The 14,993-nt window shown below is 42.6% G+C and overlaps 1 pseudogene; it reads right to left on the reverse strand.

Moving 5' to 3' along the window:
* Positions 1-6,187: 6,187 nt before the first annotated feature.
* LOC116756914 lies at positions 6,188-8,507 on the reverse strand (annotated as a pseudogene).
* Positions 8,508-14,993: the final 6,486 nt, after the last annotated feature.

Consider the following 14,993-nt stretch of genomic DNA (forward strand, 5'->3'; position numbering starts at 1 on the left):
CGTATGCTAACACATATATATGGAATCTAAGAGATAAAGGGAAAAAAAGGTCATGAAGAACCTAGGGGCAAGGCTGGAATGAAGTACACAGACCTACTAGAGAATGGACTTGAGGATATGGGGAGGGGCAAGAGTAAGCTGTGAAAAAGTGAGAGAGTGGCCTGGACATATATACACCAGCAAAAGTAAAATAGATAGCTAGTGGGAAGCAGCCGCATAGCACAGGGAGATCAGCTCGGTGCTTTGTGACCACCTAGAGGGGTGGGATAGGGAGGGTGGAAGGGAGGGAGGCACAGGAAGGAAGAGATATGGGAAGATATGTATATGTATAACTGATTCACTTTGTTATAAAGCAGAAACTAACACACCATTATAAAGCAATTATACTCCAATAATGATGTTAAAAAAAATGAAAAGGAAGAGAAATCTTTGCATTAAAAGAACAACAAAAAAATAAGGATTGGAAAGTAAGAAATGTAAAGTGCTGGGTTTTTTTCTTAATGGCATAGTTATTATGTAGAAAATACAATAGTTCATTCAGATGCTTCATTGGTATGAGCTGACTTTATCGCAAGGTTGGTGGGTAGAGGGACAATATTCATAAATCAGTTACTTCGTTTTATATCAGCAATATTTAAATAGAAAAGGTAAATTTTTTTTTTTTTTTTTTTTTTTCCGGCACGCGGGCCTCTCACTGTCATAGCCTCTCCCGTTGCGGAGCACAGACTCCGGACGCGCAGGCTCAGCGACCATGGCTCACGGGCCCAGCCGCTCCGCAGCATGTGGGATCTTCCCGGACCGGGGCACGAATCCGCGCCCCCTGCATTGGCAGGCGGACTCTCAACCACTGCGCCACCAGGGAAGCCCAGAAAAGGTAAATTTTATCATGATTTTGATTCTTCCCAAATTTATTTGTAGACTCAATACAAATACAAATAAAATCACAGCAGGTATTTTTGAGGGAAACTGATGAACAATGTATAAAATTTATATGAAAATGGAGAAGGCAAATTGTCAAGACAATCTTGAGAAAGAACAAAGTCGGAAGACATACTTCATCACATCTACACTCATTTTAAATCTACAGTGATTTACAACAGAGAGTGTTAGTTCAAAGATAACAAAGTATATCAATGGCACTGAATAGACCACAAACAAAGACAGTTTTTCAATAAAAAGTGCTTTGTCAGCTGAATACTCAGGCAGAAAAACATGTCTCTTACTCCTACCCATACCATCATAGAAGATCTATCCTAAACTAGCTAAATATGAAAAATACAACAAAATTTCTAGAAAATATTATGGGAAAATATGTTTTGGGCATTGGCAAACATTACTTGTTTAAGGCACAGAAGGCACTAGCTATAGGGAAAAGATTCATATAGTGGACTGCCTTAAAATAGGAACATGGGCTACATTCAAATATGTCATTTTAAAAAGTAACAAAGCAGTCACAGAGAGGACCAAATGGTCTCTCCATGTATCCAACAGAGAACTTGGATCCAGAATACATAAGCAACTTCTACAAAAACGTGGACAACATAATAGGAAAAAGAACAAAAGAAGGATGTGCTCAACATCGTCAGAAAAATGCAAATTAAAACCACAGAGAAGTACCAATACACACTCACCAGAATGTCTAATAAAAAAACCCTAAAAATACCATGTACTGAAGAGGACGGGGAGAAGGTAGAATCTAATGTTCTGCTTGTGGGAGTGTAAAGGAACATAATCACTTTGGAAAATTATCTACTAATGTTGAACATTAGGACTAAGAACTCATCCCTAGGTGAATTCATCCCTAGGTGTATATCAGTCAGAAATATGTATTTATGTACACCAAAAACAAAACCAGGAACTATGTACAAGAATTTTCCTAGCATAGTTATTAATAATAATCATTATTAGGAAATTACTTTTCAGTCCAAATGTCCATCCGCAGTAGAATGGGTACATGAACTGTGGCACCGTCACACAATGATACTCGCAGGAACAAAGTGAGAAAATTCTACTACTTGCAACACCATGGTTGGGTCACATAGTATAATGTTGGGAGAAATAAGACAGGCAGACACACAAAAATCACATGATGTGTTTCCACTTAAGAAAAGTTCAAAAGCAAACAAAACTCTCTATGGTGTTAGAAGTCAGTGGCTTCCAGAGGGCATGGAAGAGATTGGACTTCTGGGTAGTGAGATTTTTGTAAAAATTCATCAGGCTCTGTATTTATGATTTATGACATATTTGCCTATGTGTCTATACAAATGTTTATTTTAAAATATGAAGTTGCCAAGGTTAAACATTGTAACTATAATATTTAGGATCTGGAGGAACAGTTAAGAAGCATCTTATTCAAAAGTGCTGTTCTATGGGTTGGACACTGAAATGCAGTGACTAAATGGAATGTCTGTTGTTGAATCCATGACAGAACTGGAGTAGAACAAGGTCCCTAGGGTTTTCCGGTACATGAAGCACCTTTCAGCTTTCCCTGTCAACTTAAACCACTTGTGCTCTCTTCAGTTTTAAATGCCTTTTCCATAAATGATGAGAGGTAAAAAGTCCCAGCAATTGATATAGAAAGGTAATTCCTTAAAGAAACTTGCTAGCCTGTGCTGTCATTTATGGAAAAGACTAAAAGAAAATTCTCTCATGATTCATTCAACTCCGACACTCTGAAGTATGATCCCCTGATACACATTCATCCTACCTATGTGGGAGATGAGCAGTGCAAACATATTATCTCGAGGTTTACATTGTTCCTCAGAGAAGCAGGGATGATATGACTGCATATTGATCATTATACTTACTAATAATAACATTAATGATTTCTAAGTACGTGAATCTCACATCTTTCAATTGGAGACTTCCTCATGCATAAAACCTGAATTTTCTTGTATCAATCCAGCAGTGATGAAGAGCTCAACTAAGGGAGCCATCTCTCCCAGACAGTTGGTGAGTGCCCAGAAATCACTGCCTGCAGAGGATATGATTCAGGAGAGTGAAGGTATAGGAGAGATTTGCATTTCAGGTGGTTTTTCTTAGCATGTTAATATTTAAGGTATATGTTTAATTATATTCTCATTATCTTTTGTGACTGAGTAATGAGATGATGAATTGCTATTTTGAGGACCATTTTGTTCATAGATAGCATTTCTATTTATGTCTACTTTTATTAATGTGATTCACACCACCCAGGTTGTTGCGCTACACACTTCTTTCAGTTCTTTCAGAACAAAATGTCATTAAGAGTGGAATTTACTGAACTCTGTGCTCAGTGCTGTGCTTGGGCATGACCCATGTCCATTTCCAGCAGGGCCAGCTGAGAGTGTTCCTGGGCCTCAGGGGACAGGAAAAAGGATAAGGAGCTTCAGGTGTCTTCCCCATATTCCAGTCCCCATGCCTAATTTCCCAATGCATACTACCCAGGAGTCTTCCTGACCTTCACCACTGTGTAGGAAGATGAAGAGCTTCCAAATGGCCCTGGGCCCACCAGTCCAGGTGGTCTTGTCTTCTCATAAGTCCACATGACAGCCAGGCAGCCACCTTGCTGCCTTTTCCCTAGGAGAGAGGAAGGAGAAGTAGAAGGTAATTTAATCTATTCATCAATTCAGTCAACAAAAACATTCAGTGCTAGCTATGGACTGGGCATTTCACCATGTGCAGGAGATGCAAAGTTAAGTCATAATAGTGCTTGCTTTCTAGATCCACAGCCCATGGAGAGGACATATGGAGAAACAAGTGCTTACCAAATATTTAATCATGATGAGTGGAATCAATAGATTATTTCAGATCCTGCCTGATCAAGCTGAAGTCCTCCTCCTGAGTGCAGCGGAGCTCAGCACAGAACAGAGGCTGGTGCCAGACCATGGTCAGCCATCTTCTTCCCAGGTGGGCATGCACCCCTCACTCTCTGCCCCCTACATGAGGCATCAACACCAGCCTGAAGTCAGTCAGCAGTTCACAGACAAACTCTCGCCCTCATTCTGAGGGTCTCCAGTCTCCTGAAATAGGTTCTGTTTCTCCTCATTCAATCTCACTAGCAATCTCCAAGCAGAAGAACTGTAGGAGGCGTTGGAGCTCACCAAGTCACATAACCCTAGCAATGGAGGAAATGGGACTCTTAAGGCTAAAGGGAATTGCCAGAACAGTGGTTACCAACAGAGTCAGAGTAAGAAGTGAAGATTTCCAGGTTTGTTATTTACAGCACAGCTGTTCTCTTTTACTTACTTGTGTCTGACTGTCTCCAAGACAAAAAATTCTCTATTTTAGATTATGGAAAATATAACTGCTGCCTCATCAGCTGGACCCTTTAAAATGGAGGGCATTTTGTACATAGCATATAAGATTTCTATTGTCAAACAAAAAACACACCCACGTTTAGGTGAGGAGAGACTTTATTCAAAAGGATTACTGCAATTAGTGTTTCTGAACCCAAGTTCATGTGTTCAATGCACAGTGAGACCAAATAAACCAGAACGTCAGCAATTAGAACAGAAAAATGTTTATTGATCAAGAGGGCGCCAACTGAGGAGATGGGAGACTTAAGTTTGTCTCAGATTCATCTTGCTGGCTGGCCAGGGCTTAAAGTTTTTAAAGGCAAAAATGGGAAAAAGAGATGGTGGGTCTCAGAGTGCATGATCAGCTCATTCACAGTTCTCCAATTGGTGCGTGGTGAGGTAACAGGTCGATGTTTCAGGAGTCAACATCATCAGCCTTCTGATCCCAACAGGTCTGGGGTCTCCCTACATGCTTGTGGTCAGCAGTTTCCATCTGGTAGGAGTCTTGCTTCTTTTCCTTTTTTCCCTCCCACAGCATTTTGTATCTTTAATAACATACACAATGGTTACCAGCCATATTCATAACAAAAGTTATTCATAAAATGTATCTATAAATAACATTTTTTCCATTTTGGTGTGAAAAGTTTGAGAATGACCCACTGGGGAGGGTTGAGGGGGACAGGGGGTTGGAATAGAGAATCTGGCTTCCCCAAAGCCTAAACCCCCAAATCCCTTCCCTCCACCTTGGCCCCAGCACAACCCATCAGTACCAACAGGGATCGGAGGGGCTGTATGACTCTGGGGCTGGGACGAATCTCTGGCTTATGATATAGTGTTCTACCTAAGTGAGGTCATGACAGAATGAGGAGTGAGTGTAGAGTAATGGTGAAAGAAAAGGGGATGGGGGTGGAGAAAGAAACCAAGAAACATCCCCTTTCCTTTATTCCTTACCCTCAAGTCTTTCAGCAACCAGACCTGGAAGTGGAGAAGGGTTTGTGTCGGTGGAGGAAGGAGATGTTAAGTCAACACACTTCCTGACCTCACTGGCTGCCCTGGCTTCCAGCCTTCAACCTCTGCATCTGGGGAGCCAGGGCCGGCAGGAAGTCGGGGAAGGACTAGGGAGATCTGGAGGAAGGGCTCTGCCCTCTTCTCTCGTAAAATTCAGGCTCCCTCTGCCACTTTCTTGGCCCAGAGAGAGGCCTGGGGATTCTGAAAATGCGAGGGAATTATCAGAGAGAAAAACAGTTAAGAACTATGTAAATATGTATCTTAAATAGGCCTAAGAAATTAATTGCAGAGAACCTCTGATAAACAGGGCAAAAGGAGGTGAGTGAGAGGAGAGTGGCTCCTGTCCTCAGGGAATGATGGGAATGGGGAAGGAGAAGAACCAGCAAGGAGGTGACAGGGGTGGGGAGGGAAAAAGAGAGAGAGCGCGCTCGCGCAGACAAACACGCTCCTCTCCTCACCTGCCTTTATCTCAACTCCTCTCAACGTTCAGGAGAGCAGATTATCTACCTCACTCATCTCTCCCCAAATGTCAGATGGTTCTGAGCAGGCCCAACAAGATAGTGGGTCAGTGAGTCTCTGTTTCCTTGGGAGGGGCAGGTGGCCGGCAGTCTGGAGGAGGCAGGGGTGGGATGGGGCCAGGTGGGGGATGAAGGAGGGAAGGAGGGGGCAGGCAGGCTGGCCAATCCCTGCCCCCTTTATCCTGGCTGCCCACTACCTCCCTGGGCCTCAGCAGAGATCCCTCGACGGGTCTGGGAGTGAGCAAGGCGTGTGCCAACGTTAAACAAAAGTTAAAAGGGTGAGAGAGTAGAAAAATATTAGGATGTATAGCTGAGCCAGCCCACCCTCTCACTGTCGCGGAAAAGCCCGTTGGGGGTTGGCCCCCGTCTGCCGCCCGGGGAGCCTATGAGTGCGCTGGGCTGTGGGTCCCATCAGATGGTGGAAGTTTTGTCTGTCCCATCTGTGGTAAGAAATGGAGGAAGGGAGGAAGCTCAGGAGCTGGTGGGAGGCCCAAGAAAATGTGCTCACATAGCCTGTTGTGCCAGTCAGGCCCTTCCTGGAGTCCGGCTTCCCCTGGGGACCCCTCAGAATGACCCTGAGTTGCTCAGTTCAGAGGTGGAGACACTGCTGGGTAGGTGGGAACTGGGTCAGGGAAAGAGGAAAGGCTCACCACACAAGGAGTGTTCTGTCATGCTCAGACACAGAGACTCCAGAGTGGGACTGATCTCCAGGTCAGGCCCAGGGACCGGGCAGTCTGGAGGGAACATGAGAATGGCCCGGGGGGACGAGTGGACCGGGAGCGAGTGGGTGCACCACACAGAGCTGCAGCTCTGGCTGGGCATGCTGTTGCTGCCACCAGGGTTGGCGAACCACAGGTTCTGTCGACCCTGGCCCCGAAGGCTGGAGCTGGTGAGTGCATGTCAATGGGAGATGCCCCCAATACCTGAGGGACTCAGAAGGCCCATTCTGCCAGGCAGAAAGGCCTGGGGAGTCATTGGGAACTGCCGCTGAGTCCGCCGGGCCACCCCCATCCCCACAGAGCCAGTTATGGGGAGTGAGTTGGAGCTGAATGCCCAGCCTTTCTGCTGCCGGTGGTTCTGCATCTCTAGTGTGGCTTTGCGTGGGAAGGTGTGGAGGAGCTTCAGCACTTGCTGTTTCCAGGACAGCAGCCATTTCTTCTGTGTCTCCATGAAAGGCTCATGAGTAAGGCACTTTTCGATGAGCTGAAGGTAACTGGTGATGCTTTCCTCATCTGGTCAGGACACTAGCAGCTGCGTGCACACTTTGCCCATCACCCGTGTAAATTGACTGGGAGTGTCTCAGTCAGTGCCGGTGCTGGCTCACTGCCATCAGTGGGAGCTGGAGCTGGTGGAGGGGGGTAGCTCTTTGCAGCTGAAGGGTCCTTGGCCTCACTACCCTTATCTGTGTCAGGGCGATCCAGGGGAGGCTCTGCACCTGGCAGTGGTTGCTCCCCCCACCCAAGACCCCGTCCTTGGCAGTAGAGGTTGTGGCAGTGGCGGCAGCCACAGTGGCCTGGAGGACAGTGGCCCTGATGAGGGTGATGATGATCTGCTGTAGCTCCTGCAGAGCATTTCACAGATTCCCGCCTTCCAGCACATCCTTCTCCAGGGACTGGAGGACACTCTGCCTCTCTCGTAGCTTCTGGATGCTCAGGGCTATCTTGTGGCAGGCACCTTTGGTCACATTCTGAGACTCCAAGTGCTGCTCAGTCAGTGTCATCATCTCCTCATAGCTCATCTGTGAGAAGAGGGCTGTGTACTTGTGGAAGTGGAGGCTCTTAAGCCACAAGGGCACATCTTTCATGTCATTGCCGTCCTCCTGAAAAGTGTTCTGGCTGGAGCCCTGCTCCTCCATCTGCTCACTGCCAGATGAGGCCACGCTACTCTGGGGTGAGAGGGGTGTGTGGCCAGGCATGGTGAAAGCTGCCCAGGCCCTAAGGTCCTCTGGACTCGGCCACTCACCAGGGGCCTGGGGCTTCGTAGGGATGAGTGACATGGAGTGCTTCAGTGGGCTGGGGTGAATTTGGCAGGGGAGACCTGCGTTTGCGTTGCTCCCAATATTGTTGATGGCTGGCGACACTGAGCTGGGTGGGTGGAAGGGTACTTGTCCATTTTCCTTGGGTGGCTTGTCCTGCCAGCCTGGTCCTGCCTCCTCAGGCCCCAGCTCTGCAGGGCCGCCCCACTCATTTGAGCCCTGGCTTGAGTGGTAGGTGGGCTCAGGCCGGGTGTGGAAGCCACTAGTTAGCTGCTCTTCCAAGTGACTCAACCAGAAGGCCAGCACACTGCGGTCCTCCAACGTGGTGGCCGGGTGGATGAGGGCATAGGAGAGCACCTGGTGGCTCTTCTTGATGAAAGTATTGCTCTCAATCGAGTAGACCAGCCATTTCTGCAGCATCCTCATGTACTCCGATTTGGCCTCCATGTCACCCAGCTGAAGCAGGGGTAGGTGGGACAGCTGGAGGGACACCACCTTCTCTTTGGACTCTTGCTGCCACTGGCTGACACTGGCAGTACTGTTGGCCTCTGACTCCAGCAGGTGAATGTCATTGTTGTCTGCCAGTGAGTGCTCCAGGCAGAGCGGCAGGAAGTGGGCCTGGGTGTGGGTGACCAGTTCCAGAAGTGACAGCAGGGTCACTGTCTGTTCACACTCATTCCAGTCCTGGAACCAGCCAGCGAGGATGCCCACATGGTATCGGAACATCATGGTGCCAGGCCTGGGGCCAGGGTGGGGGAGACAGTGGTGGTGAGGGCCAGCTCTGTCACATGGTCTTGGCTCCAGATTCCTATTACCTCTCCCCTGAGGCCCAGGGCTTGAGGACCTTCCCTGACATGGTGGCAATGGATGGTGCAGGGAGGAGGACACCTGCTCAAGTAGGGGGAGGTCTTGGTCTAGCCACTCCTCTCCAGGCTCTTCAACAGATCCTCAGTGGGACAGTTGAACAGAGCAAACTGGCCTGGCTGTCAATCCCTCACAGGCTAACTCCAATCAATTAGTAGTGGCTGCCTGGAACACTGCAGTGAGAAGGGTCTACCTCGGCCTCCACTGCTGCTGCTGCCCAGGCCTCCTCAGGCCACTGCCACCCCCTCTCTGGCTCACAAACTCCCTTCCCTCCTCCCATATGGACCAACATTGCTGCCACTGCCTGGGAGTCTTGTTTCTTAAGAACAACTTAGGAATGTGTATCAGACACTGTTATATATGCCCTTCATGGAGGAACTAAAGATTTTTGACTCTGCTATACTACAGCTGATCTATTATTTAAATTGTTACCAGTTTTCCTGGCCCAACTGCTATCCTTTGTTATTACATGTTCACATTCTTCTAATCATTAACTCTAGAGCCAGCCTTTTGAGACTCAGGGAAGGCCTGAGAGACTAAAGCAAAACCTTTTTACTTCAAAAGATGGGGTCACAGCACCTGGAATATGGCTTCAATCCTCCCTTTTCTTTGATACTTCTTAATCCTGAGGGTGATAACTGCTTTAGCTACTTCCTGCTGAACAAGGGTGAAGTTAAAAATGGTGAGGATTAGAGGAAAATCACAGACTTTGTTTTCAAAGAATTTTCTTTTCCCAAATGGCACTCTTGAATCCTGCAAAATAAGCAGAGAGGCTTTCTCTTTCTTTTCCCTGGCTTGCCATTGTTTCTTTTTGTAATCACAACTCAATAGGAAAAATAAAAAGATTAATATAGAAAGGGGAATATACAAGCCTTTTACATAATCAGAAGGTCCTGGTCATTGGAAGAGGCAAGAAATCCAACCTATGACAACTGAACAAGTATTTGTGTCATCTTTAGTTAACTGCATTATCCTTTTTCCTCCCTTATATAAAACTATTTGAACTCACAGCTCTTTTGCACTTTGTTGAAGTACCTGTTGAAGTAGCTCAGAGTCTTCCTCTAGCTTATCTTTTGGCTAGCTGTCTTCTACCTTTATAACTGAACTTGGGGGCTTGAATTCTAATTCCCAGCATATGTAATCATCAATATCTGTGTTGTCTCAGATTTTATATTTTTTCTACTAACTCCAGTTTTCCAACTGTGCTGTAATTGCACCAGATTCCCATGCTATTCATTTGGAAAGTGTTGTTGTTACAATGTAAGTCAGGCAAAATTACCTACTCACTGCTGGTGACTTCCAGCAAAATTTCCCTTTCTCATATACCATATATTGTTCTGTACTGGCATCTTTGCTTTGGGCCAGGTTAGAGTGGTCTCTGAGTCCCACTGAGTACTGAGGGCACAACCTAATATTGCTTTTGGGAGTTCAGCTTAGCATTAATACTGGCATCCAGGTTTGGGGCTCAGTTTTCTTGTCTAATAGGGCACAACAGATCCCCATAGGTAATATGCATTGTTTTTGGAAGATATTCTCCATACCAACTAGCTGAACTACTTGGTATAGCTGATTTTGACTAATTCAAGGAACTGAAGTAGTCAGCTGGCAATGATGAAGGTTACAGTTACCACACATAACATCCCATAGCTTCAGGGACCATAAGTCTCCCAGATGATCCTCTGGCTTTCTGCTTCCAGTATGATGGACCAATGTTTGGATGTCACTTCTGATTCTATAGTTACCTTGAGGCCATAAAGTTGCAGTTGGCAGCTCATAACAGATATTGTTTTAAGAACAATAGCTGGTGGTGTACTTGAGTCTGATACAGTTCAGAAAATTCAAATTTTCAGTAATACAAGAATGTGTCTAAAAATCACATCTACAATGGCCATCCTGCTCTATATTTTGGATGCCTGAACCACAGTTACTCTATTTTGATTTTTAAATGCATTTTTTCTTAATACTTAAAGCAGATATACAATGCATGTTGAATAAGCCACAAACAGACTCTTTTGGTTAATCTAAATTAAGTCATGTAAAGCCAGAATGACTTCTGCCTACCTCAATATGTGAAAATTTCTCTTACCATTTCCCCCCCCCCTTTTTTTTTTGTGGTGCGCGGGCCTCTCACTGTTGTGGCCTCTCCCATTGTGGAGCACAGGCAGGCTTAGCAGCCATGGCTCACGGGCCCAGCTGCTCCACGGCATGTGGGATCCTCCCAGACTGGGACACGAACCCGTGTCCCCTGCATTGGCAGGCGGACTCTCAACCACTGCGCCACCTGGGGAGCCCCCATTTCCCCTTTTTAATTGCAAATCTTTCAATAGAAAGCATTGATGATCAAAGTATTTGTCTCTCAATGACAGGGTGGTTGCTTCCTGCCCTCAGTCCATCATGTCCCTTGTGTTAGACTTCCTTTTTGTGTGTTCACGTATATATATTTCCCTAGTTATCCACATTGGGTGTAAACTAATCAGACATAGTGAACAAGCTCAGAGGTATTCTAATGGGGAAATATTTTAGAGGCTATACATTTTATCAGTTATACCAAATTGTCACTCAAATATTGTACACTTGCTTTTAGCAGTAGACTTAAAGCAAGCAGTGCTATATGTCATGAGTAGTTATACTCTGTGGAAATTTCACTAGAGAATTCTCTTTTCCTCTTGAACACTGGGGCAAAAGTGTAGCTAGAAGTAAAAAAAAAATAACTTTCAATTTTGATAGGGAAACAAACATTTGGTAAATGGTTCAATTGAATTAGTAGGATGGGTCTTACTGGCCTGGTCCAGATTCTTGGGTCAGCTGTCTACAGAAGTTGTTGTCTTCTTCTCATCTTGGTGAGAAGGTCAGCAGTCATTTGAGGTCAGCAGTCCTTTCTATAGATCAGTCTTGTACAGAACCCTTCTTAAGTGGGAAATATGAATTCAAGGGTCAATTCCCTTCAGTTTCATTGTGCAAGAGGTATTGGGTTGGCCATAACATTGTATGGAAAAACCCGAACGAACTTTTTGTTCAACACAATACTTAAGAATACCTGATAAATGTCCTTTCATCTAGGTTACAGAAAAAGTCCTTTAAATTATATCTTTTCCAGTATGCATAATCCCTGGTTGCAGGTCATTGGGCATCTGATCTTCATCCAAAGATAGATTACTATGACCAGCTTCAGAAACAAGCTTAGAATAGCCTTTTAATAGTCCAATTAAACTTTACAATAATGCAACATAGCAACAAGAAGCTATCTGGGAAGTGAGTCTCAGGCAATAAATACTGACCTTAACTAACAAAATTAGAATTTAATGTCTACTGAAACATAATCTTTTTCTCTCTAAACTTATCCTCATTTCTACTAAATAAAGTCAAATTATGATTAACTTGTTTGCAAAATAAGTCTGGTTTCAATAAGTTGGCCTGATTACTTACATAAGTGTAATTTTACATAAGTGTAATTGATCGTATCAGCACTTAAAAATTGGCTGTTCTGGAAATTTTCATAAGGAATCTCAAACTGAATCTTTAAAAGCCCTCTCAAGGCCTGGAAATCCATGCCAAGGGCTTGCCACAGATTCAACCTGCAATATCTATAGATTTGGATGAATTTCTCTCTTCTTGAGATCCCCAAAATACCTTGAGATTCCTGCCCTGTCAGGAGGTGACCTTACTTATTCACCTGATAATGCTGCTGGGAACCTAGGAGTTTCCCATTTCTGGGGGGATTGTGTAGAGAGAAACAATAGATGTTTCAATTCTAGTTACAAAGGTATAATTTACCAAGTTTTAATAAATCATAATTAGCTTAAGGAGAAAGGCTCCTTACATCTGGAAAACACAGATTACAAGCTAGTAATATTTCATACAAAACCCATAAAAATTATAACCATATTTACTAGTTCATCCAGTCCTGTGTAACCAATCCTGATCTTAATCCTTTGTTAACAGTTTTATGAAGTCATCAGCTTTTCCATAAGGATTCTTTAATTTCTTACCCAATTCAGAGGTATGATCTGAAAGTTATCAGAAACATGTACATATCAAAAAGTTCTTTCTATGAATTGTCTTGAAGATGAAGCATTTCTCCAAAAACATCAGCATGAAACAATAACTGTCTATGAATGACAAAAGACATAAAAAGACACGGTTAAAGATCTTATTACAATGCAACTGACAAAGAAATTGCATTGGTTATTACTGTGACATACAACACTTTAAGATAACAACTAGAATTATGACTGATAGCATTATACTGGGACATATCCAAATTTTAGAATCTTATATAATTTATATTAATGACATTTACCTGTACAGTACAATCTAGGAAGGTTTATCACCACTTATTTGATAATACTTCCCATGTAATTAAACATACTAAATAATCTTAATTAGCTTAATATTTCTCCCTGAGATCTTAGGGGCCTTGAAAGGTCTCAGGTGGCTTTCAAAATGTCTCAAAGTTAGCTAGAGGTCAAAAGAAATTCATTTAACATTTGATTTGAGGAAGTTTGTCAAAAATATCAAAAAGTTTTCAAGATACCTGGTCAAATAAGATCGTAGGTCACTTTGAAACAATACTTATTCACTTAACCAAAGTGACAATAAAAGATTTCAAAGATTATAATAAATTACCTAAAAGGCAAAGAAACACATAATCTGTTATCAAATCAGCATTCCAAGAAAACTGTGTTCTCCTGACAGAGAGAGAGAAACCATATCCAGTCATGTATCAGCTTACTTTTAATAACAAAATTCACTTACTTAATTAAATTCAATCTATACTTAGCCAATCCTGACCATGCATAAAACTCTTTTCCCTGGGTTCCTTTTCCACAAACTTTTTCTAACTTTCTGTATCCATATTAGTTTCTCCCTTATATTCTTCCTGTCCAAATTATTTTCTTTTCCCTTAACAAAATGCATTTCCATTTCTCACACATTCTTTCACTGAAAACACACATCCTACTTCCCTTGCATGTTGAAATGTTTCCTTACTATTTTAATAGCTTTAATTACAAATTTTAATTAGAATTCTCAACTCTTAAATACCTTAATTTCTGGTGAAAACTAAGAAGAAAGCAATTGTGAACACACCAGAATTTCCTGATTGGCAAACTTATGAACATATTCTATGACCTCTAAAAACATACATTTTCTTATAACATAATTTCTTTCCTCAATGTGGCACAAGGTGTGTGTACAATAAACCCAGACATTTGGTTTTTCCTCATAAAAAGACAATATCAAGTAAACTTAGACTTTCTAGCAATCAATGTTTCAATATTTTATCTTTTTTTAAAAAATGATCCAGACATTCAAATTCCCATAATTTAACTTAAATTTAGCAAAACTCTAAAGTTTCAAGTTACCAAAAATCTGGAAAAACTAAAGCATAATTATTCCTAGAGAGCTCACCTAAAAGCTTTTATCCTATTTATTTTTATTTCATTAGCTATGATAATATTATCATACGAGGTTAATTTTTTCTGTTGACAAATTATACAGAAATAAAGAGCTTATTAAATTTCAGTAAACCTAGGTACAATAAAAGTATTATACTTAATATGGATGATTTTAAAGACATATATGTATTAATTAAACCAACAGATTTAAACTTGCTTTCATTCATTGAAATTTATTTCTAGATCACATGATCCTTTAAACATTTTCAATTAATCTGTTTCATATTTAGAAAAATTTGATTTGTAAACTCTTGCTTTCCTTTAAGCCAAGTAAATAGAGCTCACTTACTAATTAGTTTTTACATAAGGACAGACTGAACCAGAGATCTCATAGCTTCATTTTAAAACTTAGTCATGAATCTGGCACTTCAATATATAATTTAAAAAATTAGTTTATAAATTTTACCCTATTTTCCCTCTGTATTGTAAAACAGCTCTGATTGTCTGATACTGGCATAGATTACGGATCCATTAATGGGCCACTTTTTCCCTGAATCTGGGTAGTATTGCAGCCAGGCTGTATAAGGAAAATCATCTTTTTACATTTCATTTGTTTGCAATTGAAAGTATTCCAATTCTGGAAAATGCATCTCAAAGGGCTGCGCTGAGGAAATGAATTTGAGTTTCCCATAGCTGGCACACTTACACACAAGACAAATGCACACGTACACACAAAGAACAAAATACAACTCCTGCAGGACAGAAACAAAAGAATGAAGTCTAAAAATTCCCTTAAACCTCCCAAATGATGGTCTCTCTTTTCAACAATGAACAAAATGCAAATGAAAAGATAGGGAATCATGACCCATGTGTTGTGGCAACTCACTTGGAAAATGCAAAACTGAAAATAACAGTTGGAATGAATTGCTTACTCACTTGAGTTTAAAAGTTTTTC

The sequence above is a fragment of the Phocoena sinus genome, chromosome 7 (assembly GCF_008692025.1).
Source record: "Phocoena sinus isolate mPhoSin1 chromosome 7, mPhoSin1.pri, whole genome shotgun sequence".
Taxonomy (NCBI): domain Eukaryota; kingdom Metazoa; phylum Chordata; class Mammalia; order Artiodactyla; family Phocoenidae; genus Phocoena; species Phocoena sinus.